We start from the raw sequence: 26827 nt of genomic DNA on the forward strand, positions 1-26827 counted from the left end.
GCAGGTCTCCCGACCTCTGCCCATCCGGCAGAGTCTGGGTTTCCCCCAAACCAGAAACGGTTTCACCTGGGTCATTCCTGGGGGGCTCTGCTCTCAGAGCTGTCCCCTGACTCTCAAGGTCCTCCACTGGGGTCTTCAACCCCCTCTCAACCCTATGTCTGGACTTCTGCACCCCCTCACTAGGAGGGGTACTGCCAGACACCAGAACTGTTGGGTTGCTGGCTACAGTCACCCCCCCAAGTTCTTCTGACACTGCGGGGCTTCCCTCAAAAGGTGGCCCTACGGTACAGGCTAGGCTTCCCTCCTGGTGTTCCCTCATGGAACCCTCTAGGACCTGGGACCTACCTGGGACACTACAATCCTTTCCCACCTCACTCGGTTGGGAACCACCTAGACCACTCCCTTCGGGAGCACCCCCAAATGCCTCTTCAGACTCTCTGGTACTCACCCAGATGTCTGCCTCCATTGTAAGTTCCCTGGGGTCAGAGAACTCACACTCCACCTGGTGTTGGCGTAGCTCTGGAAAATAAGGACCAGACATATGCTCTCCAGCAATTACATCATTCTGCCCTTCACATGTATTAACCACAGTACCCTTCACTCAACCACCCAGTAACTCAGCCTTGGAAAAGCAGTCTACATCACCCTCCTGAGACTGGTGAGACAGTATCTGCCTGTCTCTGACACTCAACCCATACTCTTCTGGGATGTCTCTACACTCTATATCCAGGACGTCCACCAGGGGTAACCCTTTCCTCTGTCACTCTCTGCTAGAGTCAGTAAAGTGTCCCTCCCCCTAGTAGGAATATGACTCCCTGGGCCAGTTCCCCAATCCTTCTCAGGGACCCTGTGCATAACGGGAACTACCTCATACTCTTGAACCACCTGGGGTGTGTCAACTCCCTTCTTCAAGTTGGACACCACATCTCTGGGCTTGTGCCCTTCTTCAGCAGTACCGGATGCAAGATTTTTGCTGCCACCATCTGAACTGGACTCAGCCCTTCCGGCCTCCAGTTTCAGCTCTTTACAGCTCAGCTCTTGAGCTGCAATCTTTTCTTCTTCCAGGGCTAAGAGTCTTTTTGCCTCAACCCTTGCAAGATAGTCCTCTAATTGTTGCTCCTGTCGCCTTTGACCTCGGAGCCATTCATCTATCTCTGGGTCTCTTTCCTCATCTGAGTAGTCTTCCTCCTCATGTGAGCAGTCTTCCTCCTCATGTGCATAGTCCTCCTCCTCATCTGAGGGGTACTTAGTCATTTGGTTTCTTGCTGCCTCTCTCTCTGCCCATCTTTCCTCCTCCCAGACTATGTAGTTATGTAGCATCTCCGCCTTAGTAGATCTCCTTGCTACAGGAAGGCCCCATTTTCTGCAAAGCTTCCTTAGGTCAGCCTTAGTGAGGTGGTCAGTACGAACAAAGAATGAGTAGGTAAGCAATCCCATTCTGATAAGATCTTACCAGCAAAAACCAAAATCCAAAGTCCAAAATATCAATAGTATATCCAGGAGGACATCAGAGAATCAAAAGCCAAAAAAGATGAAAAATCAAGTTGACCTTCAACTGTGGGTAGGTAGTGAAATACTTAGCTACTGTATGTCACTGCACAAACACAAGTCCTATCCTCACCGCTGATCACCAATGTTAGAAATGGGGTTTTTGATTGGCAGTCAGGTTGCCCTCTGTCCAAGCAAGAACCCTCACTCTAGTCAGGGTAAGTCACACACAATCCAAAATCAGCCTGTGCTCACCCTCCGGTAGCTTGGCACGAGCAGTCAGGCTTAACTTAGAAGGCAATGTGTAAAGCATTTGTGCAATAAATCATACAATACCATAATATAACACCACAAAAATACACGACACAGTGTTTAGAAAAATATATAATATTTATCTGGGTATTTGCAGGTCAAAACGATCAAAGTTGCAATATGAATTTGTAAGGATATCACTGAAAAGTGATATAAAGTGTCTTAAGTCTTTAAAAAGCTAATAAAGTGTCTTTCAAGCACAAAGTACCTGGTTTCTGGTGGGAAATCTCCTCAGAGGGCCACAGGAGAAGAGATACGTGGAAAAATGGTGTGTGCGTCGATTTCTCCCCAGCACACACAGACTTGCAACGTTATTTTCCACGCGGGGAAGTCGTGCGTCGTTTTCCGGCGCGCGGACAGTCTCTTTCTGTGGATCGCGAGGATTACCAGATGGCCCGGGTCTGTGCGTGGATTTTCCTGCTTGTTTTCCGGCTGCGCGTCGTTCTGCGGGGCTGCGGGGCTGCGCGTCGAAGTTTCGATCTCACGGCAGGCGTCGCGTCGATTTCTCCTTGGGAGTCGGGCGGCGTTGTCCTTGCGAGGCCGTGCGTCGAAGTTTTGGTCTCACGGCAGGCGTTGCGTCGATTTCTCCTTGGAAGTCGGGCGGTGTTGTCCTTGCGAGGCCGTGCGTCAAAGTTTCGAGCTCACGGTAGGCGTTGCGTCGATTTTTTCTTAGAAGTCGGGCGCCGTGGTCCTTGCGAGGCCGTGCGTCAAAGTTTCGGTCGCCCCGAAGGCGTCGCGTCGATCAGCGTCGGTGTGCGGCGTTTTTCTTCCCGCGGAGCAAGCTGTGCATCGAAAATTTCGGCGCACGGAGCGTCCAAGTGAAAGCGAGAAGTCTTTTTGGTCCTGAGACTTCAGGGAACAGGAGGCAAGCTCTATCCAAGCCCTTGGAGAGCACTTTTACAGCCAGACAAGAGTTCAGCAAGGCAGCAGGCCAACAGCAAGGCAGCAGTCCTTTGTAGAAAAGCAGACAGGTGAGTCCTTTGAGCAGCCAGGCAGTTCTTCTTGGCAGGATGTAGTTTCTGGTTCAGGTTTCTTCTCCAGCAAGTGTCTGATGAGGTAGGGCAGAGGCCCTGTTTTATACTAAGTTGTGCCTTTGAAGTGGGGGTGACTTCAAAGAGTGTCTAAGAAATGCACCAAGCCCCCTTTCAGTTCAATCCTGTCTGCCAGAGTCCCAGTAGGGGGTGTGGCAGTCCTTTGTGTGAGGGCAGGCCCTCCACCCTCCCAGCCCAGGAAGACCCATTCAAAATGCAGATGTATGCAAGTGAGGCTGAGTACCCTGTGTTTGGGGTGTGTCTGAGTGAATGCACAAGGAGCTGTCAACTAAACCTAGCCAGACGTGGATTGAAGGGCACAACAAGGTTTTAGTGCAAAGAAATGCTCACTTTCTAAAAGTGGCATTTCTAGAATAGTAATATTAAATCCGACTTCACCAGTCAGCAGGATTTTATATTACCATTCTGGCCATACTAAATATGACCTTCCTGCTCCTTTCAGATCAGCAGCTGCCACTTCAACAATGTATGAGAGCAGCCCCAATGTTAGCCTATGAAGGGAGCAGGCCTCACAGTAGTGTAAAAACGAATTTAGGAGTTTTACACTACCAGGACATATAACCACACAAGTACATGTCCTGCCTTTTACCCACACAGCACCCTGCTCTAGGGGTTACCTAGGGCACACATTAGGGGTGACTTATGTATAGAAAAAGGGGAGTTCTAGGCTTGGCAAGTACCTTTAAATGCCAAGTCGAAGTGGCAGTGAAACTGCACACACAGGCCTTGCAATGGCAGGCCTGAGACAAGGTTAAGGGGCTACTGAGGTGGGTGGCACAACCAGTGCTGCAGGCCCACTAGTAGCATTTAATCTACCTGCCCTAGGCACATGTAGTGCACTCTACCAGGGACTTACAAGTAAATTAAATAGTCAATCATGGATAAACCAATCAGTAGTACAATTTACACAGAGAGCATATGCACTTTAGCACTGGTTAGCAGTGGTAAAGTGCCCAGAGGTCAAAAGCCAACAACAACAGGTCAGAAAAAATAGGAGGAAGGAGGCAAAAAGTTTGGGGATGTCCCTGTCAAAAAGCCAGGTCCAACATGACCCCCTACCAGCCTAAAGCCAGGGGAGAACAATCACTATCCTGATGTACTTCCCTGTTTGAGGCGACAGAACAAGGACCCAGGCCCACAACAGCAGGGGCATGCTCCAGTTCTTCGCCTTCCTGACTCCAATTGGATCCCTCTGTCCATACTCTCAGGGCCCACTAAGCCAACCCATGGGGAACCTTTCTCCTTACCTGCGGATCCCATCTGGGCAGCACCTAACCTTACTTTGCTCACAGATGTATCCCAGGAGCAGGATAGTACCACCATGACCAACACAGTGGTGTTGTCCACTCTACCCCCGGGGTGTGACACTTGTCCCCTCTCCAGGGATAACTCTGTCCACCCGGACAGCAAGCCACAGTGATTACTGACAGCTGCCAGGGATGAGAGCCAGGCCCCAGGCCTCTCAAAGCTCTCCAACCACTGTGGCTGTGGAGAGTGGGGGGCAGTAGCCCCAGGTGCTGGGCACCCTTTAACCACTCTCCCTTCCACCAGGTCAGGGATGACAGCCTGAACCTGGTCCTCCCCTCTGGGGCTCTGTACCCTCCCTCCTGGAGCGGTACCCCCAGAGTCCAACATGGTCAGGGTGCTTACAGAAGTCGCCCTGTACCATTCCTCCACCAGTGCAGGGCTGCTAACCTGCAACTGGCCCTCCAACCTGGGGTCTGTACCTTCAGGTTGGACTAGGGCCCGGGGTGAGGCTTCCCTCCCCCTGCCCTCCCTTCTGGGGTCCAGCACCCTCCAACTAGGAGTGGCCTCCTCAGAAGACAACATGGTAGGGGCACTGTTATCAGTAGCCCCTCCCTCCAGGTCCGGGGGGACACCCTGAACCTGGTCTTCCAGCCCAGGGTCTGTACCCTCAGACTGGATCACTGCCTGGCAAACCAGGACTTTCTGGGAGGCACACCTACCCCCCACCAGGTCAGAGTTTAACCTCTGCACCTGACCATTCAACTCAGAGTCACCACGCTGAAGTTGAACAATTGCCTGGCACGCCAGGACTTCCTGGAGGGCACACTGACCCTCCACCATGTCAGAGTTTAACCTCTGAACTTGGCCATTCAACTCAGAGTCACCACCCTGAAGTTGAACAATTGCCTGGCACGCCAGGACTTCCTGGAGGGCACACTGACCCTCTACCAGGTCAGAGTTTAACCTCTGAACCCGGTTATCCAACCCAGAGTCAGCACCCTGAGGTTGGACAACTGCCTGGTACACCAGGACTTTCTGGGGGGCACTAGTACCCCCCACCAGGTCAGAGTTTAACCTCTGAACCCGGTTATCTAACCCAGAGTCAACACCCTGAGGTTGAACCATTGCCTGGCAGGCCAGGACTTCCAGGGAGGCACACCTACCTCCCACCAGGTCAGAGTTTAACCTCTGAGCCTGGTTCCCCAACCCAGGGTCACCACCCTGAGGTTGGGCAATTGCCTGGCACGCCAGGACCTTCTTGGGGGCACACCTACCCCCCACCAGGTCAGAGTTTAACCTCTGAACCTGGTCATCCAACCCAGAGTCAACACTCTGAGGTTGGACAATTGCCTGGCACAGCAGGACTTCTTGGGAGGCACACCTACCTCCCACCAGGTCAGAGTGTAACCTCTGAACCTGGGTATCCAACCCAGAGTCACCACCCTGAGGTTGAATCTTTGCCTGGCATGCCATGACTTCCTGGGGGGCACTCTCACCCCCAACAAGGGACACACCGTCCCCAAGGGCCACACAAGAGTCTGGTTGGCGCAGGTCTCCCGACCTCTGCCCATCCGGCAGAGTCTGGGTTTCCCCCAAACCAGAAACGGTTTCACCTGGGTCATTCTTGGGGGGCTCTGCTCTCAGAGCTGTCCCCTGACTCTCAAGGTCCTCCACTGGGGTCTTCAACCCCCTCTCAACCCTATGTCTGGACTTCTGCACCCCCTCACTAGGAGGGGTACTGCCAGACACCAGAACTGTTGGGATGCTGGCTACAGTCACCCCCCCAAGTTCTTCTGACACTGCGGGGCTTCCCTCAAAAGGTGGCCCTACGGTACAGGCTAGGCTTCCCTCCTGGTGTTCCCTCATGGAACCCTCTAGGACCTGGGACCTACCTGGGACACTACAATCCTTTCCCACCTCACTCGGTTGGGAACCACCTAGACCACTCCCTTCGGGAGCACCCCCAAATGCCTCTTCAGACTCTCTGGTACTCACCCAGATGTCTGCCTCCATTGTAAGTTCCCTGGGGTCAGAGAACTCACACTCCACCTGGTGTTGGCGTAGCTCTGGAAAATAAGGACCAGACATATGCTCTCCAGCAATTACATCATTCTGCCCTTCACATGTATTAACCACAGTACCCTTCACTCAACCACCCAGTAACTCAGCCTTGGAAAAGCAGTCTACATCACCCTCCTGAGACTGGTGAGACAGTATCTGCCTGTCTCTGACACTCAACCCATACTCTTCTGGGATGTCTCTACACTCTATATCCAGGACGTCCACCAGGGGGGAACCCTTTTCTCTGTCACTCTCTGCTAGAGTCAGTAAAGTGTCCCTCCCCCCAGTAGGAATATGACTCCCTGGGCCAGTTCCCCAATCCTTCTCAGGGACCCTGTGCATAACGGGAACTACCTCATACTCTTGAACCACCTGGGGTGTGTCAACTCCCTTCTTCAAGTTGGACACCACATCTCTGGGCTTGTGCCCTTCTTCAGCAGTACCGGATGCAAGATTTTTGCTGCCACCATCTGAACTGGACTCAGCCCTTCCGGCCTCCAGTTTCAGCTCTTTACAGCTCAGCTCTTGAGCTGCAATCTTTTCTTCTTCCAGGGCTAAGAGTCTTTTTGCCTCAACCCTTGCAAGATAGTCCTCTAATTGTTGCTCCTGTCGCCTTTGACCTCGGAGCCATTCATCTATCTCTGGGTCTCTTTCCTCATCTGAGTAGTCTTCCTCCTCATGTGAGCAGTCTTCCTCCTCATGTGCATAGTCCTCCTCCTCATCTGAGGGGTACTTAGTCATTTGGTTTCTTGCTGCCTCTCTCTCTGCCCATCTTTCCTCCTCCCAGACTATGTAGTTATGTAGCATCTCCGCCTTAGTAGATCTCCTTGCTACAGGAAGGCCCCATTTTCTGCAAAGCTTCCTTAGGTCAGCCTTAGTGAGGTGGTCAGTACGAACAAAGAATGAGTAGGTAAGCAATCCCATTCTGATAAGATCTTACCAGCAAAAACCAAAATCCAAAGTCCAAAATATCAATAGTATATCCAGGAGGACATCAGAGAATCAAAAGCCAAAAAAGATGAAAAATCAAGTTGACCTTCAACTGTGGGTAGGTAGTGAAATACTTAGCTACTGTATGTCACTGCACAAACACAAGTCCTATCCTCACCGCTGATCACCAATGTTAGAAATGGGGTTTTTGATTGGCAGTCAGGTTGCCCTCTGTCCAAGCAAGAACCCTCACTCTAGTCAGGGTAAGTCACACACAATCCAAAATCAGCCTGTGCTCACCCTCCGGTAGCTTGGCACGAGCAGTCAGGCTTAACTTAGAAGGCAATGTGTAAAGCATTTGTGCAATAAATCATACAATACCATAATATAACACCACAAAAATACACGACACAGTGTTTAGAAAAATATATAATATTTATCTGGGTATTTGCAGGTCAAAACGATCAAAGTTGCAATATGAATTTGTAAGGATATCACTGAAAAGTGATATAAAGTGTCTTAAGTCTTTAAAAAGCTAATAAAGTGTCTTTCAAGCACAAAGTACCTGGTTTCTGGTGGGAAATCTCCTCAGAGGGCCACAGGAGAAGAGATACGTGGAAAAATGGTGTGTGCGTCGATTTCTCCCCAGCACACACAGACTTGCAACGTTATTTTCCACGCGGGGAAGTCGTGCGTCGTTTTCCGGCGCGCGGACAGTCTCTTTCTGTGGATCGCGAGGATTACCAGATGGCCCGGGTCTGTGCGTGGATTTTCCTGCTTGTTTTCCGGCTGCGCGTCGTTCTGCGGGGCTGCGGGGCTGCGCGTCGAAGTTTCGATCTCACGGCAGGCGTCGCGTCGATTTCTCCTTGGGAGTCGGGCGGCGTTGTCCTTGCGAGGCCGTGCGTCGAAGTTTTGGTCTCACGGCAGGCGTTGCGTCGATTTCTCCTTGGAAGTCGGGCGGTGTTGTCCTTGCGAGGCCGTGCGTCAAAGTTTCGAGCTCACGGTAGGCGTTGCGTCGATTTTTTCTTAGAAGTCGGGCGCCGTGGTCCTTGCGAGGCCGTGCGTCAAAGTTTCGGTCGCCCCGAAGGCGTCGCGTCGATCAGCGTCGGTGTGCGGCGTTTTTCTTCCCGCGGAGCAAGCTGTGCATCGAAAATTTCGGCGCACGGAGCGTCCAAGTGAAAGCGAGAAGTCTTTTTGGTCCTGAGACTTCAGGGAACAGGAGGCAAGCTCTATCCAAGCCCTTGGAGAGCACTTTTACAGCCAGACAAGAGTTCAGCAAGGCAGCAGGCCAACAGCAAGGCAGCAGTCCTTTGTAGAAAAGCAGACAGGTGAGTCCTTTGAGCAGCCAGGCAGTTCTTCTTGGCAGGATGTAGTTTCTGGTTCAGGTTTCTTCTCCAGCAAGTGTCTGATGAGGTAGGGCAGAGGCCCTGTTTTATACTAAGTTGTGCCTTTGAAGTGGGGGTGACTTCAAAGAGTGTCTAAGAAATGCACCAAGCCCCCTTTCAGTTCAATCCTGTCTGCCAGAGTCCCAGTAGGGGGTGTGGCAGTCCTTTGTGTGAGGGCAGGCCCTCCACCCTCCCAGCCCAGGAAGACCCATTCAAAATGCAGATGTATGCAAGTGAGGCTGAGTACCCTGTGTTTGGGGTGTGTCTGAGTGAATGCACAAGGAGCTGTCAACTAAACCTAGCCAGACGTGGATTGAAGGGCACAACAAGGTTTTAGTGCAAAGAAATGCTCACTTTCTAAAAGTGGCATTTCAAGAATAGTAATATTAAATCCGACTTCACCAGTCAGCAGGATTTTATATTACCATTCTGGCCATACTAAATATGACCTTCCTGCTCCTTTCAGATCAGCAGCTGCCACTTCAACAATGTATGAGAGCAGCCCCAATGTTAGCCTATGAAGGGAGCAGGCCTCACAGTAGTGTAAAAACGAATTTAGGAGTTTTACACTACCAGGACATATAACCACACAAGTACATGTCCTGCCTTTTACCCACACAGCACCCTGCTCTAGGGGTTACCTAAGGCACACATTAGGGGTGACTTATGTATAGAAAAAGGGGAGTTCTAGGCTTGGCAAGTACCTTTAAATGCCAAGTCGAAGTGGCAGTGAAACTGCACACACAGGCCTTGCAATGGCAGGCCTGAGACAAGGTTAAGGGGCTACTGAGGTGGGTGGCACAACCAGTGCTGCAGGCCCACTAGTAGCATTTAATCTACCTGCCCTAGGCACATGTAGTGCACTCTACCAGGGACTTACAAGTAAATTAAATAGTCAATCATGGATAAACCAATCAGTAGTACAATTTACACAGAGAGCATATGCACTTTAGCACTGGTTAGCAGTGGTAAAGTGGCCAGAGGTCAAAAGCCAACAACAACAGGTCAGAAAAAATAGGAGGAAGGAGGCAAAAAGTTTGGGGATGTCCCTGTCAAAAAGCCAGGTCCAACATGACCCCCTACCAGCCTAAAGCCAGGGGAGAACAATCACTATCCTGATGTACTTCCCTGTTTGAGGCGACAGAACAAGGACCCAGGCCCACAACAGCAGGGGCATGCTCCAGTTCTTCGCCTTCCTGACTCCAATTGGATCCCTCTGTCCATACTCTCAGGGCCCACTAAGCCAACCCATGGGGAACCTTTCTCCTTACCTGCGGATCCCATCTGGGCAGCACCTAACCTTACTTTGCTCACAGATGTATCCCAGGAGCAGGATAGTACCACCATGACCAACACAGTGGTGTTGTCCACTCTACCCCCGGGGTGTGACACTTGTCCCCTCTCCAGGGATAACTCTGTCCCCCCGGACAGCAAGCCACAGTGATTACTGACAGCTGCCAGGGATGAGAGCCAGGCCCCAGGCCTCTCAAAGCTCTCCAACCACTGTGGCTGTGGAGAGTGGGGGGCGGTAGCCCCAGGTGCTGGGCACCCTTTAACCACTCTCCCTTCCACCAGGTCAGGGATGACAGCCTGAACCTGGTCCTCCCCTCTGGGGCTCTGTACCCTCCCTCCTTGAGCGGTACCCCCTGAGTCCAACATGGTCAGGATGCTTACAGAAGTCGCCCTGTACCATTCCTCCACCAGTGCAGGGCTGTTAACCTGCAACTGGCCCTCCAACCTGGGGTCTGTACCTTCAGGTTGGACTAGGGCCCGGGGTGAGGCTTCCCTCCCCCTGCCCTCCCTTCTGGGGTCCAGCACCCTCCAACTAGGATTGGCCTCCTCAATAGACAACATGGTAGGGGCACTGTTATCAGTAGCCCCTCCCTCCAGGTCCGGGGGGACACCCTGAACCTGGTCTTCCAGCCCAGGGTCTGTACCCTCAGACTGGATCACTGCCTGGCAAACCAGGACATTCTGGGAGGCACACCTACCCCCCACCAGGTCAGAGTTTAACCTCTGCACCTGACCATTCAACTCAGAGTCACCACCCTGAAGTTGAACAATTGCCTGGCACGCCAGGACTTCCTGTAGGGCACACTGACCCTCCACCAGGTCAGAGTTTAACCTCTGAACTTGGCCATTCAACTCAGAGTCACCACCCTGAAGTTGAACAATTGCCTGGCACGCCAGGACTTCCTGGAGGGCACACTGACCCTCTACCAGGTCAGAGTTTAACCTCTGAACCCGGTTATCCAACCCAGAGTCAGCACCCTGAGGTTGGACAACTGCCTGGTACACCAGGACTTTCTGGGGGGCACTAGTACCCCCCACCAGGTCAGAGTTTAACCTCTGAACCCGGTTATCTAACCCAGAGTCAACACCCTGAGGTTGAACCATTGCCTGGCTGGCCAGGACTTCCAGGGAGGCACACCTACCTCCCACCAGGTCAGAGTTTAACCTCTGAGCCTGGTTCCCCAACCCAGGGTCACCACCCTGAGGTTGGGCAATTGCCTGGCACGCCAGGACTTTCTGGGGGGCACACCTACCCCCCACCAGGTCAGAGTTTAACCTCTGAACCTGGTCATCCAACCCAGAGTCAACACCCTGAGGTTGAATCTTTGCCTGGCATGCCATGACTTCCTGGGGGGCACTCTCACCCCCCACAAGGGACACACTGTCCCCAAGGGCCATACAAGAGTCTGGTTGGCGCAGGTCTCCCGACCTCTGCCCATCCGGCAGAGTCTGGGTTTCCCCCAAACCAGAAACGGTTTCACCTGGGTCATTCCTGGGGGGCTCTGCTCTCAGAGCTGTCCCCTGACTCTCAAGGTCCTCCACTGGGGTCTGCAACCCCCTCTCAACCCTATGTCTGGACTTCTGCACCCCCTCACTAGGAGGGGTACTGCCAGACACCAGAACTGTTGGGATGCTGGCTACAGTCACCCCCCCAAGTTCTTCTGACACTGCGGGGCTTCCCTCAAAAGGTGGCCCTACGGTACAGGCTAGGCTTTCCTCCTGGTGTTCCCTCATGGAACCCTCTAGGACCTGGGACCTACCTGGGACACTACAATCCTTTCCCACCTCACTCGGTTGGGAACCACCTAGACCACTCCCTTCGGGAGCACCCCCAAATGCCTCTTCAGACTCTCTGGTACACACCCAGAAGTCTGCCTCCATTGTAAGTTCCCTGGGGTCAGAGAACTCACACTCCACCTGGTGTTGGCGTAGCTCTGGAAAATAAGGACCAGACATATGCTCTCCAGCAATTACATCATTCTGCCCTTCACATGTATTAACCACAGTACCCTTCACTCAACCACCCAGTAACTCAGCCTTGGAAAAGCAGTCTATATCACCTTCCTGAGACTGGTGAGACAGTATCTGCCTGTCTCTGACACTCAACCCATACTCTTCTGGGATGTCTCTACACTCTATATCCAGGACGTCCACCAGGGGGGAACCCTTTTCTCTGTCACTCTCTGCTAGAGTCAGTAAAGTGTCCCTCCCCCCAGTAGGAATATGACTCCCTGGGCCAGTTCCCCAATCCTTCTCAGGGACCCTGTGCATAACGGGAACTACCTCATACTCTTGAACCACCTGGGGTGTGTCAACTCCCTTCTTCAAGTTGGACACCACATCTCTGGGCTTGTGCCCTTCTTCAGCAGTACCGGATGCAAGATTTTTGCTGCCACCATCTGAACTGGACTCAGCCCTTCCGGCCTCCAGTTTCAGCTCTTTACAGCTCAGCTCTTGAGCTGCAATCTTTTCTTCTTCCAGGGCTAAGAGTCTTTTTGCCTCAACCCTTGCAAGATAGTCCTCTAATTGTTGCTCCTGTCGCCTTTGACCTCGGAGCCATTCATCTATCTCTGGGTCTCTTTCCTCATCTGAGTAGTCTTCCTCCTCATGTGAGCAGTCTTCCTCCTCATGTGCATAGTCCTCCTCCTCATCTGAGGGGTACTTAGTCATTTGGTTTCTTGCTGCCTCTCTCTCTGCCCATCTTTCCTCCCCCCAGACTATGTAGTTATGTAGCATCTCCGCCTTAGTAGATCTCCTTGCTACAGGAAGGCCCCATTTTCTGCAAAGCTTCCTTAGGTCAGCCTTAGTGAGGTGGTCAGTACGAACAAAGAATGAGTAGGTAAGCAATCCCATTCTGATAAGATCTTACCAGCAAAAACCAAAATCCAAAGTCCAAAATATCAATAGTATATCCAGGAGGACATCAGAGAATCAAAAGCCAAAAAAGATGAAAAATCAAGTTGACCTTCAACTGTGGGTAGGTAGTGAAATACTTAGCTACTGTATGTCACTGCACAAACACAAGTCCTATCCTCACCGCTGATCACCAATGTTAGAAATGGGGTTTTTGATTGGCAGTCAGCTTGCCCTCTGTCCAAGCAAGAACCCTCTCTCTAGTCAGGGTAAGTCACACACAATCCAAAATCAGCCTGTGCTCACCCTCCGGTAGCTTGGCACGAGCAGTCAGGCTTAATTTAGAAGGCAATGTGTAAAGCATTTGTGCAATAAATCATACAATACCATAATATAACACCACAAAAATACACCACACAGTGTTTAGAAAAATATATAATATTTATCTGGGTATTTGCAGGTCAAATGATCAAAGTTGCAATATGAATTTGTAAGGATATCACTGAAAAGTGATATAAAGTGTCTTAAGTCTTTAAAAAGCAAATAAAGTGTCTTTCAAGCACAAAGTACCTGGTTTCTGGTGGGAAATCTCCTCAGAGGGCCACAGGAGAAGAGATACGTGGAAAAATGGTGTGTGCGTCGATTTCTCCCCAGCACACACAGACTTGCGTCGTTATTTTCCACGCGGGGAAGTCGTGCGTCGTTTTCCGGCGCGCGGACAGTCTCTTTCTGTGGAACGCGGGGATTACCAGATGGCCCGGGTCTGTGCGTGGATTTTCCTGCTTGTTTTCCGGCTGCGCGTCGTTCTGCGGGGCTGCGCGTCGAAGTTTCGATCTCACGGCAGGCGTCGCGTCGATTTCTCCTTGGGAGTCGGGCGGCGTTGTCCTTGCAAGGCTGTGCGTCGAAGTTTTGGTCTCACTGCAGGCGTTGCGTCGATTTCTCCTTGGAAGTCGTGCGGCGTTGTCCTTGCGGGGCCGTGCTTCAAAGTTTCGAGCTCACGGTAGGCGTTGCGTCGATTTCTTCTTAGAAGTCGGGCGGCGTGGTCCTTGTGAGGCCGTGCGTCAAAGTTTCGGTCGCCCCGAAGTCGTCGCGTCGATCAGCGTCGGTGTGCGGCGTTTTTCTTGCCGCGGAGCAAGCTGTGCGTCGAAAATTTCGGCGCACGGAGCGTCCAAGTGAAAGCGAGAAGTCTTTTTGGTCCTGAGACTTCAGGGAACAGGAGGCAAGCTCTATCCAAGCCCTTGGAGAGCACTTTTACAGCCAGACAAGAGTTCAGCAAGGCAGCAGGCCAACAGCAAGGCAGCAGTCCTTTGTAGAAAAGCAGACAGGTGAGTCCTTTGAGCAGCCAGGCAGTTCTTCTTGGCAGGATGTAGTTTCTGGTTCAGGTTTCTTCTCCAGCAAGTGTCTGATGAGGTAGGGCAGAGGCCCTGTTTTATACTAAGTTGTGCCTTTGAAGTGGGGGTGACTTCAAAGAGTGTCTAAGAAATGCACCAAGCCCCCTTTCAGTTCAATCCTGTCTGCCAGAGTCCCAGTAGGGGGTGTGGCAGTCCTTTGTGTGAGGGCAGGCCCTCCACCCTCCCAGCCCAGGAAGACCCATTCAAAATGCAGATGTATGCAAGTGAGGCTGAGTACCCTGTGTTTGGGGTGTGTCTGAGTGAATGCACAAGGAGCTGTCAACTAAACCTAGCCAGACGTGGATTGAAGGGCACAACAAGGTTTTAGTGCAAAGAAATGCTCACTTTCTAAAAGTGGCATTTCAAGAATAGTAATATTAAATCCGAATTCACCAGTCAGCAGGATTTTATATTACCATTCTGGCCATACTAAATATGACCTTCCTGCTCCTTTCAGATCAGCAGCTGCCACTTCAACAATGTATGAGAGCAGCCCCAATGTTAGCCTATGAAGGGAGCAGGCCTCACAGTAGTGTAAAAACGAATTTAGGAGTTTTACACTACCAGGACATATAACCACACAAGTACATGTCCTGCCTTTTACCCACACAGCACCCTGCTCTAGGGGTTACCTAGGGCACACATTAGGGGTGACTTATGTATAGAAAAAGGGGAGTTCTAGGCTTGGCAAGTACCTTTAAATGCCAAGTCGAAGTGGCAGTGAAACTGCACACACAGGCCTTGCAATGGCAGGCCTGAGACAAGGTTAAGGGGCTACTGAGGTGGGTGGCACAACCAGTGCTGCAGGCCCACTAGTAGCATTTAATCTACCTGCCCTAGGCACATGTAGTGCACTCTACCAGGGACTTACAAGTAAATTAAATAGTCAATAATGGATAAACCAATCAGTAGTACAATTTACACAGAGAGCGTATGCACTTTAGCACTGGTTAGCAGTGGTAAAGTGCCCAGAGGTCAAAAGCCAACAACAACAGGTCAGAAAAAATAGGAGGAAGGAGGCAAAAAGTTTGGGGATGTCCCTGTCAAAAAGCCAGGTCCAACACTCATTATATGTTAACAGCCGTGGATATTTGATGTATTACACATGGTTAAAAAGTGTCACATGTTCCTTTTAGATTTAATTAAGTTCTAATTCTTTCCCCTGTTCACCCCTTTCCCTACTCTGTGATCATCGGTAACTAACTTGTTTCTGTAATGAAAGGGGGATGTCGGGTTTTTTGTATTTCCTGTGTTGGTTCATCCCTGGCCCAGATGTCCCCTCTGACCCTTATCATAATGGGCTCTCCCACCAGGATTCCAGGAGGAGAGCTGAGACTGTTGGAGGAGATCTGAGGGTGACAAGGACTGTGATGTGAGGTGGCTGGGGCGTTGTATTATTAAACTTATCGTTTCACTGTCATCGCTTTCCTGTGTGATCATTGGCCATCTCTACACTGTCCTCCTAACTCATGAAGTATTCAATCTCACTTTCTGTAGTATACCTGTGGTCTACAAGACATATGTTTGAGAAATCTTCCAGGCATTCGGTAAGGATTGGTCGAGAAGCCCAGGACAGGTGCAGGAGGTGGCCAGCCTGCAAACAACAATCTCAAAGTTTCATGTACGATGATGTGTGATCGAGTAGAGGGCAGTTTATTATTGGATGGCTGACGTAATAGTGTCTTTAGAAGCCAGGCCTCTGCTGCCTGGCTTAGGCCTCTCAAGCATTCTTTGATATCCCTCCTCACCCAGGAAGAGTGAATACTAAGCCAGACCCCAGGCAGAGGGCTCGCAAATAAATATGGGAGCTAATAACATTATACATAACTGCTGGGCAGGCTGAGTCCCCTCTCCTGTGGGCTCCGGTGCGCCGCACTGACTGCATTTCTGGTAGATACAACCCTGCCCCCTGGCAGCCATTCCATTGGTGCTTTACTTATGCCACGTCAAGTGCAGCCATCTGCCAAATTCGCTATATCACCTGCTGGCTCATTTTACTATAAGTAAAAACATGGCAAGAGCACTTTCATTGAAATAAATTATTTACAGGACGTACCCATGCTATGGCAGCATGAGAGGGTGGGCTGCATCTATTGTGCTTTTGTAGGCAAGTCACCAAATCAATGACCATGACATGCCAAGAGTTTTCTCCTAGCGCATGGAGGATTTTGTTTTTCCGGCCTCTGACTGCTAACTGCTGAGAGACAAAAAGGTGCTCCTTGCATGAACAAGAAGAGTTCATCTTCCCATGAACATTATCCCTTATTAAATTATAGCCCTCTCAACCAAATTTTCCAATTAAATTAAAAACTAAGTTAAGCATTAAATTCTGACTAACCCTCTTCCTGGGCTAGGCAGAACAGGATTTTATAGGTGAGCTTATATTCTTCCATGATCCTGGCAAGTATCTTAGGCATGGAAGAAATTTTCACTAAAGTGGTGGTAAACTTTTTCTACGTCCCCTCTGAATGTAGACTGCTGACCATATGCTCTTATTGCTTCATGATTTTTCCTGCAAGGCCACTGATGTCCATATGTTCAGCCACAGCTGCCCTCATGAGACGTCCAATTCCTCCCCTAAACTGCAGGAGGATTTAGCCTGTCAGCTGTTCATCCTTCCCTTCTGATGGCTGAATCGTAGAGGTCCATTTTGACTCCAGGAATGGTCGACCTAATGCTGAAAAAGTGCGTTCCATATTCTCCTGGAGACTTCCAAGTGGCTGGGAGAGCTCTGTTCATCACAACCATAAACTGCAGCTTGGACAGCTGGGTTCCATCTTGTGATCTAGTAGGTACCTCTATCTTCAGCCTTAACAGAAGGAACTCCCTGTTCATGTAGGCTAAGGGGCATATTTTAAAAAAGGGGCGCTGTACCTAGTGCAGCACCACTTTTCTTTGCACACTTTAGCCCCCCTACAACCACCATGTGTGCGTCATATTAAAATACGTAGGGTAGGGGCAATAGTGTTATTTGTTTACGCTATTGATGTACTCTGCAGGAGTAACTCAAAAATGTTGGCGATACTCCTGCAGAGTACATAGAAGCCCATTGTATTCAATGGCATGCCCTCTTTTAATAGGTTACAAAGTGGCGCAATGCATGCATTTTAGTGTAAAAAATGACTCTAATGTGGTGTTAGAATGGTGCTAGGTGCTCCTAAATATGCCCCATAAGTATCCTCTCAATGTGACGTTGCATGTAGCACTAGTAAGATGACCTACATGCTGTCTTGGTATCTGGATGCCAAGCGAACCCAGCATATCACTTCTGTCATTATCTTTGTGAACAGGATTCCCTGGGTGAATGCAGGAGAGGGTTTTCAGAATCCCTTTTTCAAAGAATGGAACTCAAACTTTTTTTCTTTCATCCTTAGATGATGAAACATGCTAAACCTCCTTCAACAGAGCCTGTTCTTGCCCACAATACCTCACAAATCACTCCTTTTTGAGGTGCACTCCCATCTCATTTCAATGTTTGTTTTTTGTGGCTAGAACACCAATCTTCCAAAGGTATTTTTAACTGTGTGTGATTTTCTGGTCCATTCCTGTGGCAACTGCTTGATAAAGGGCGAACTTAAAACATGAAAGCTCATCAATGTCAAGGTTTCTGGTATCTGGGACATGATACTCAAATAATTTTAAGTTTCCCCTAAATTCCTCAAACACCTTCTTGTGCATCAGGCACAACCTGAGATGATTTGTGACCTAAGCACCCTCAGCACTCATCTCATTATATTTCCAGAAGTACCATTTCATATTTGGGTAGAGTTTTGAGTGCAGTTGAATTCACTGCCATCACTTTTTGTGATTAGAATTTCAAATAAAATGTTCCTGTGCAGGTGCCACTTGCGTATCGAGGACGGGCCCCCTTAGTTGCACCCCGGGCAGGAGCCCCACCCCGTCACCAAAGCCAGTAGTACATCACCAGAGTCGGAAGTGCACTGTTGGACTGGAGTATGTCTACATTATCTGAAGGCGGAGGGAAGGCTCCAAGGGCCCTTTATACCGGCACACCCCTTGTCCAGATCTCTTCATCCCTTCTAGCTTGCCCAGGACAGCTTGGATCGGCACTGATCGTCACCCACCCACCCCTCCATTGTTTGACAGGGCCCATTGCAGCAAAATAGTGTTGAATACTAAGATTTCGGACTCTTTGACAGGACTGACCCCTGGGCGGGGTGTGATTTGTGTGGGAACCAGGCTTACGGAAGGGGGGACTGACCTGCCAGTGGTCCTGCACTCTCCTGCCCTACCCACGATGCCTGGTTTGAACTTTGGGGGTTGCACCTGTGTTCAGGTACCCCAGTGGGGCTGATGCGGTACGAGGTGCCCTGGGATTGGTACCACCCCTCCGGGATGGAGGGATGTGGAAGATTGGTACCAATGTTTGCTTGACTAATGCCTTCTACTGATTGTGCGTGGATGCCTGGGATGGAACCCTAGGGATGGTACAAGTTGGGGCCTTCTGGCACAATGTACACTGTAGGTTGTGTAACGATGAGTTCTCAAGGATTATGCTTGCTTACAAATGTAATATATCCCTGCCCCTAACATATTCTTCTGCTTCTGGCTTTGTATTGTCTTAGTATTATCGCAAAAATGAATGTCTTGTAAGGACTTTATTGTTCTCGTGTTGGATCTCGTACAAGTTTAATGAAGTCTAATGTGTTGTGGGTGAGCCACAAAAATCTGTCCTGATTCTTAGGGCTTGGGGGGGGGGCGAGTTGCATGTTGTAAGCACACTATATGCATCCTTCCCTCGAGCCAGTGTGGGAGCTTGAAATGCTACAGGGCGAACCCAGCCTATCAAGGGAAATCAGAAAAACCCAACCCTCAGGCAGGAATAGTGACATTCTGTAAATACTCCAATAAAAATAAAGTACACACTATTTTAAAATATATGCCACAGCATACTGACAGCTGTACATACAGACAATAGTCATCAATAAAAAAATATTAATGCATATTTGGAGTGCAGAAGTATTTGCAAGGTAGTGCTACTTTATATTGGGGACAATTGTTGCCAAGGGACAGCAATTTTAATTGTGGGCTTGAGGTTAAAATGGGCTTTTGAAATTTTAGCACAAATTTGCTTTTTTAGCTCTAGAGTGGCCGAATATTTGGCAACAACAAATTGAGTGGATGGAATAAAAGTTGACTTGCAACATGGAAAATCTTTATCAGGAGAATATTTCTAAGGAGCTGCACCTACTTTCTGGAATTTTCTTCCTGATAATTTAAGGAAAGGACAAAACCTGTCTTTTACATCACATTCAAAAGCCCACCTTGTGCGGTCAAGTTCCATATAAGTACGTTTTCTTTGATTGTTCTTAGGGCCTCATTACAAATGTGGCGATTCGAGGACCGACACACTCACGTTGGCGGTCAGACTGCTGCAACTTTGGTGATCCGACTGCCTAATTACAACCCTAATTACAACCCGGGAACATGGTTCCTGACAGCATGGCCACAGTCGGGCTTGTAACCAGCCAGGGCTGCACTGAACTCAGCGTCGCCTGGCTGATTACAACCCCTCTTTCTGCCAGCTGGGGCCACTGCAATGAAAAGGCTGCCAGAAAGCCAATGCCAGAGGGGTGCCCCTGCCCAGCACTGTCGGAAATCGCACTGTCTGCTTTGCAGATAGTGTGTATTCTGAGGGTGCTGGAGTGTTAGGATATTGGCCTCCGCTCCCTTTGAGGAGCCGAGACCAATATCCTAACAATGATCCCGCCGGTCTTCCCGGTGGGAATGTGTATTACAATGTTCCTGCCGGTCAGCCTGGCGGGAACATTGTAATACGCTTGGGGAAAATGTCACCACTATGGCCGTGGCGTCTCCCCATGAGTTTGGCGGTCCCATGGTGTGACCGCTAAACTTATAATGTGGCCCTTAATCTCCTATTTATATTTGTTTTGCACCAAATTAGCGTCATTGTTTTTTACGCAAATTTGGTGCAAAACTAACTCCATATTTATACTTTGGTGCTAGACCCATCTAGTGCCAAATTTATAGAGTTAAAGTAATTTTTGGGATGTGGAAACCTACTTTGCGTCAATGAGATGCAAAGTAGGCGTTCCCGTGCAAAAAATGACGCTATGACCTTAGCATCCTATTTATCGCCCATGCTGAAATCACGCACGGGGATGAGGGGTCAAATAATGGTGCAAAGCTTGCTTTGCACCATTATTTAACCCCTGGGTCAGGGCAGGCATTAGGGGACCTGTGGGACTATTTCCATGGTGGAACACCATGGAATAAGCCCACAGGTGCCCGCCCCAGGCCCCAAGGACACCCCCACACACACCAGAGGGACAGCGGAGGATGGGGGACCCCATCCCAGGTAAGTATAGGGAAGTACAGCTAAGTATTTTGTTTTTTTAAGTGCCATTGGGGGGCCTGAAATGGGCCCCCCTATATGACACTGGGTGCAATGGCCATGCCTAGGGGACCAGGATCCCCTGTCCTGGCCATTGGGCATGACTCCTGTCTTTTCTAAGACAGGACTCATGTGGTATGGATGGTTTTGCATCAGAAAATGACGCTAGGAGGGTTAGAGTAATTTTTTTCTTACTCTGACCTGCCTCACATCCTTTTTTGGTGCAAAACTCCCTTCTTCCATACCGCCAGCCCCAGGCAGCTAACGTCATTGCCTACCCTTTGCACCGGCTTGCAGCATTCCATAAATATGGTGCCTGACTGGTGCTCAGAAATGGTGCAAGCCGGTGCTAAACTTTTTGGTGCAAAACTGCGTTAGTGCAGTTAGCATAAAAAAGTATAGATCAGGGCCTTAGGGCCAGATGTAGGTAGGTTCGGATTTGCGACTTGCAAATTGTGAGTCAGAGCGATTCGCAATTTGCAAGTCGCAAATCGGAATGTAGGATGGTGTCCCTGACACCATCTGCGACTCGCAAGGGGGTCACAAAGGCCCACCTCATGTACATTCATGATGTGGGTCGCAATTTGCGACCCCCTTGAGACTTGCGGCACTCACAGGGATGGTGGCCTGCTGGAGACAGCAGACCACCATGTCTGTGACTGCCTTTAAATAAAGCAGTTGTTTTATTTTTGTAATGCAGAGATGCATTACAAAACCAAAAAATGAAACGTTTTCGTTTCATTTTTTCAGAGCAGGCAGTGGGGAAAAATGTTTTTAATGCCATTCACAAAGGGGAAGGGGTCCCATGGGGACCCCTTTCTTTTTGCAAATGGGTTAGCACCCATTTAAAATGGGTGCTAAATGCGATTGTTTTGCGACTGCATTCGCGGTCACAAAACAATATAAAATCGCACTGCAACTCGCAATTAGGAAGGGAACACCCCTTGCTAATTGTGACTCGCAATCCCGTTTTGCGATTCGGTAACCAGGTTACCGAATCGCAAAATGGGGTTTGGGCATCGCCATGTGCTTTTTGCACGTCGCAAACAGCAAAATTCACTGTTTGAGTTGTGCAAAAAGTTTAGTACATCTGGCCCTTAGTTCCTTGTTCTCTGTTATTGTGTAAACTTACACTTGCTATTCATATTTAAATTATCCTAATACCGTATTTTATGTATGACTACCATATAATACGTTTACATAAATTTAATTATTGATGGTAGATTTAATCTGCAAGAGTCACATCAATTTTACTATGCATCTCGGACAAATTAGTAAAAACACATTATAATATTTTCAACGACAAAATCACATTTATACATTCACTCTGCCTTTAAATGTCCTCGGCACCACTGCCAATGCAAGCTACCCTGATCCAAATTCGGCTTAGAGCCCAGGGTTCAGGCAGTTCAGGTGCAACCACGAGCTCTCCACCGCCAAGAACGATTTTCGTTTCGAGGTAAGACAGGACATTCAAACATGGACTGAGTGGCCCAGATTTACTAGTTTTCTATGCAATGCACAGCAGGGCTATAGCCATGAGGATTTGTTTTGGGGTACAAGGGCCCCTGTAATGTAGGCATGAACAGATGTTTTGTATCACTGGGGATTGTCTCTTCTGAGTGAGGGAACTCCTCATTAATGTTCAATTCTATTTTTGCTGTACTCTTAAATCTGCACTCGTTACTACCCTATTTATCTTTGCCTTTACGAGTAACAGTACTAAGCACTAGGCAAGGTTGTAAAAGCCTTAAGTTCTAACCTTTATGGTTTTTGGTAGATATTAAAACTGGCTAGAGTTTTGATTTTATATGATCCCCCTATGGGGACTGCATGATACACAGTCATCTTCAGCTAAGTGACATCCCTCGGGGAGATGTTTAGTTTGTAGAGGACGCTGTGTGCTTTAATCATCTCTGCATTCATTAGAGAACTGAACACAGATGTCACATACCTTTTGTACATTATAATGGAACAGGTCAAAGTATTCTATGGTCCTCAACTCCATCTCTGTTCCAGATTATTTAAATAAAACCATCACACTAATTACAAGGAAAAGGATTCTCACATCTTCTGATGGTCTATTTGAATTTCTGCCAACACAAACACAAGCGGCAAAACCATATGCGTGCATTGACTATGTTTGTAGGCATCACAAAATCAATTCCTAGTGCCACCTCAGGTGGAGTAAAGCATGCAATTTTCCATCCATCTCCCTGAGGTAATGTAAAAGTCAAGCACAATTGGTTTTATGGTGAGCTGCATCATTCACAAAATTTGTTAACTTGTATTCAGTGATACCATAAAAGGATAGTTTGTTGCTAAATCGTTTATCCTTCTGTACAAGGGACAAATCTAAGTACTGCACACAAAGCAGAGGACAGGGTGATGGCTCTCCAAAATCGGACCCAGAAGAACCAAAAAGCTGATTATTTTACGTACGTATAGATTAACTATCCAGTACCAAAATACAGGATCTTTTTGTGGTTTAGCTATCTGTAATGTTTTAACTTTGTGTCAACCTGTGATATTTTCTATGGGCAATTTGTTTGGAGACTAAGGCCCTGATTTAGCACTTGGAAGAATTGGTTCCGTCCTTGGTTTTCTGTCAGAAAATCTGTCGGCCAACTAGGTGGTTCACCCGTTCGATGCTGGTGGACCCATAGACGAAAGTCCGTCTGCGACCCACTCACTGCCAGAATTTTACATCCACGCCAACGGCGCCATAGATAAAAGAGTCTGTCAGCGGGACAACAGCTAGTTATTCCGCCAGGCCAATCATGATGTGCCTTCCGGCTGACGTAACCGTGGCTGGGAAACTTCCGCACCTAAGCTGGCGGATTGGAAGGGATATAACCTTGAAACCTACCTTTTCCTCTTTTTTCACTTCCCTTTCTGTCATGAACCTTATCGCACAAGTACTTCCTTTGCTGCTGCTACTTGACCATGATGCAAATCAACCCCGTCATCGGCAGAATCAAAGGTAAGTGTCTTATTTACCTGTTACCATCTCAATTGTCTGTTTATATTAGCTCTGGACTTGTGCATTTTTAAGTTACACTTACAAGCAATAGTATACTAATGTGCAATGCATATGTGTGTAATGTGGTTGTTTAAGAAATGTAAAGAAACACACTTGTATAATTTATTTACATTTAGAAATTTGATACAAGCTGCCTTAATGCTAATGGACACCTACAAAAAAAGTCACATTAATCCCAAAGTCCAAATTGTGTCCATACAGGTGTGCATAATCATTTTTCCTATACTATAAAATTAGATACATATGCATTACACATTTTTGGAGCAACATAAATTTAATACAAAGTAGAAATTGCACTAGACAAGGCTAAATGTTTGTTCACAAGAAATGTAAGATCAATGTTACTTCTAAAATGTAAACATCGTATATATGCATTAATGTTACATTTCCCCTTGTCTAGTGCACTTTCTGTATATCATTACATTTTTTAACTCATGTATAATGCATGTGCTAATTTTTATCACTGATCAACTTAAAATAATCACGCCTGGATTAACATGTATAAAAAAAATAATAATAATAATTTGGGTGTAAGTATCCATTATTACGATGAATACTTGCCATGTACATAACACGTCTTTAGCTCTAATGTATGCATTGTACAAATGTTATTTTTTTAAAAAAGTTTCTGTTTACTGTCATACATGAATGTGATTTCATATATCACATATTTTCACAATTAACATTGTTACTGATCAATGACTTGTAAAGAATTAATAATGTCAGGACAAACTTTGTAAAAAGATAATTATTATTCAGAAAAGAGATACCACTCTCAAATCTTTATTGTAAAGAAAATGATACTTGAAAACACACATGATGCACAATTTCAACTTGTGGGATTTGGGCCCAGAACTTGCCTCTTAAATACACTGCCAAGGGGTAGCCTCCTCAGGCAGGGACATCTAGTGGGCACAGAGTAGGCACCTCAATTATCCTTTTTTGGGAGAGGTGGGTTTGGGTATAGGGCACTAGGGAATAGGGACAGGTGGAGGAGTATGGGTAGAAGGGGACAAAGGATTGGGTTAGGAGGCAGTGTGATCTGGAGTGGGTGATGTGTGTGTGTCTCCCTGTTTTGCAAGTGCATGTGGGTCTGGTGTATGTGGTGTATGTTTGAGTGTGTGTTTCTTGGAAGTCATTTGGTGTTCAGGTGAGTGTGTGTGTTTGGGTTTGATTGGTTTTCTTTTTCGTGTAGCTGTGCCTTTGTGTGAGTGTGTTTGAATGAGTGTGCTGTTGTGGTTGTGGTGCATGTGGGTGTGGTATTTGTGGGTGTGCTCGTTGTTGTGGTGATTGTGGGTGTGGTGGTTGTTGGTGTGGTGGTAGTGGTGGTGATTTTGGTGCTTGTGGGTATGGTGATGGGTGAGGAGGTTGTGGTGGCGGTTGTGGTGCCTGTGGGTGTAGTGTCAGTACTATGTGTATGTTGGATGGGTGTTTGTATTTTTTGTGTGTTTGTGTTTATGTGTATGTGTGTGGGCGTGCTGCCTGTGTCTGTTGGAGTAGGTGCATGTAAAGAAGTGAGTGTGCTCGGGATAAGGGTAGGAGTTGGAATTTGGGATGAGGAAGGGACCGGAGATGGGGCACAAAGGTGGGCTGGTTAGGGGGCTGTGGTCAGTGCAGAGGCTATTTTCACAAGCGATCTCTGCATGTTAGACATTGAACTTTGCATGGCATTCAGAAATGCAACCATTTGTTGCATTTGACAACTAAGGCCCTGGATGTCATTCATGATCGCAGTCTGGCCTACAGAACTGCATAACAGGTCAATGGCCTCTTCACTCAGTGCAGCTGGTAGGCATGAGTGGGGAGAGGTTCCTATGGCAAAGAAGACCTCAGCCCTTTTAGGGCGGTGGTTTTGGCCAACTTGAGGGGGGGAAGAGGGAGGGTGGAGATGGTGAATCTGGGTGGCAGACAAGGATGCAGATGGTACAGGTCTCGTAGGTTCTGCTACGACTAGGTACTGGGCGCTTGTGGAAGCCTTCAAAGATGACAACAAGCTGGCGGCCTCTGTTCCAGCCCCCTCACCCTCCAAATCACTTTGTTCATCGGTGTCTGATGTCTAACCACCCAAAACACATTTCCCAGTTCCTTCCCTGCCTATGTGGCCAATGTCCCTGTGACAGACTAAGTAATAAAGACTGCTTGCGAGCGTAGTGATGGGTTTATAAATGTCTTTATTTATTTCTTCTTCCTATTACTGTTATTTCTTTAGTTTGTTATTGTCGTGAGTTCTTTCTAGGTTTACAGTCCTTGAATGGTTCCTTCTTCTTTCTTCTCTTATGTAGGTGGTCGTCTCATTGCAGCAGAGGAGTTTATGTGGGGGAGGAAGAAGAGAAGACACAGTTTAGATGGTACTTTTGTTTTCTTTCCTTATTATCTTTAATCTTTCCCTAACATTTTGCATATTGTTACCACACACCCCCACGCCCAGCTTTATCAGATTAATGCTAAATGTTTTTAAAGCCAGATTCTATGGTTTGAATGATATACTATGAGTAAGGGCACGATGAAAGAGCTCCATGTATGTCAGTGAGACTGCTGTCTTTGGTGATGTATGAACATGTGTGTGTAGGAATGGAGCATATTTGTATGTGTGACTGAGAGCCTGTGTTGTATGTACTTGCATTACAGTACATACCTTTCATCATATGTGGCACCGTTACATGTATAACACAAACATACACTCATGATTTGGAAAAACGGGGGAAATTTTAAGTGCAGAAAATTATTCTGTGGACAAGTTTATAATCATACCTGCCAAGTTTCCCAGGTCCATTTGTGATGTGCTGCTCCAGTCCAGATATTTTCCCTTTTAATTCTGGTACTTTTAGTCTTGTTTTTTAGTCTTGTTTTATAATGGAAAAAAGACTACAAGTCCCAGAATAAAAAAAAAACTGGACTGGAGCAGCACATCACGCATGAACTTGGGAAACGTGGCAGGCTGCATAACATGAATAATTTTTCTGCACTTGGCATTTCTCACATTTGAACAAATGGCTGTAGTTTTCACTTATACATATGGCACAGTGTCTACTGCCCACTGGGAGTAAGGGGTATGTAGTTTGGACAGCAAAACTTTGAAATTTGAGTAAATTAAAATGAAGAGTTACCTTAATCATCAAGGTAATTTTTCATTACATTTTTCTGACATTTAAAAGCATTCAGAAACATCATTTTGTTCACAGCTCCAATACTGAGTTGACTTCACTCCAATCACTACACTTCACTCAGGAACTAAAAAGTGACATTTTAGCCTGTGTTTTAAAAAAACAAGTTAGTGAGTAATACATTTTATTTTTCAACACGTACCTGTTCCTATGGTGAGCCATACAGCTGCCTGTTCAGGGACAGTACCTCCATAGTCAGCAATTCCAGCTCCTCTGCTGAGAAGGTAGGGG

The sequence above is a fragment of the Pleurodeles waltl genome, chromosome 2_2, assembly GCF_031143425.1.
Source record: "Pleurodeles waltl isolate 20211129_DDA chromosome 2_2, aPleWal1.hap1.20221129, whole genome shotgun sequence".
Lineage (NCBI taxonomy): Eukaryota > Metazoa > Chordata > Amphibia > Caudata > Salamandridae > Pleurodeles > Pleurodeles waltl.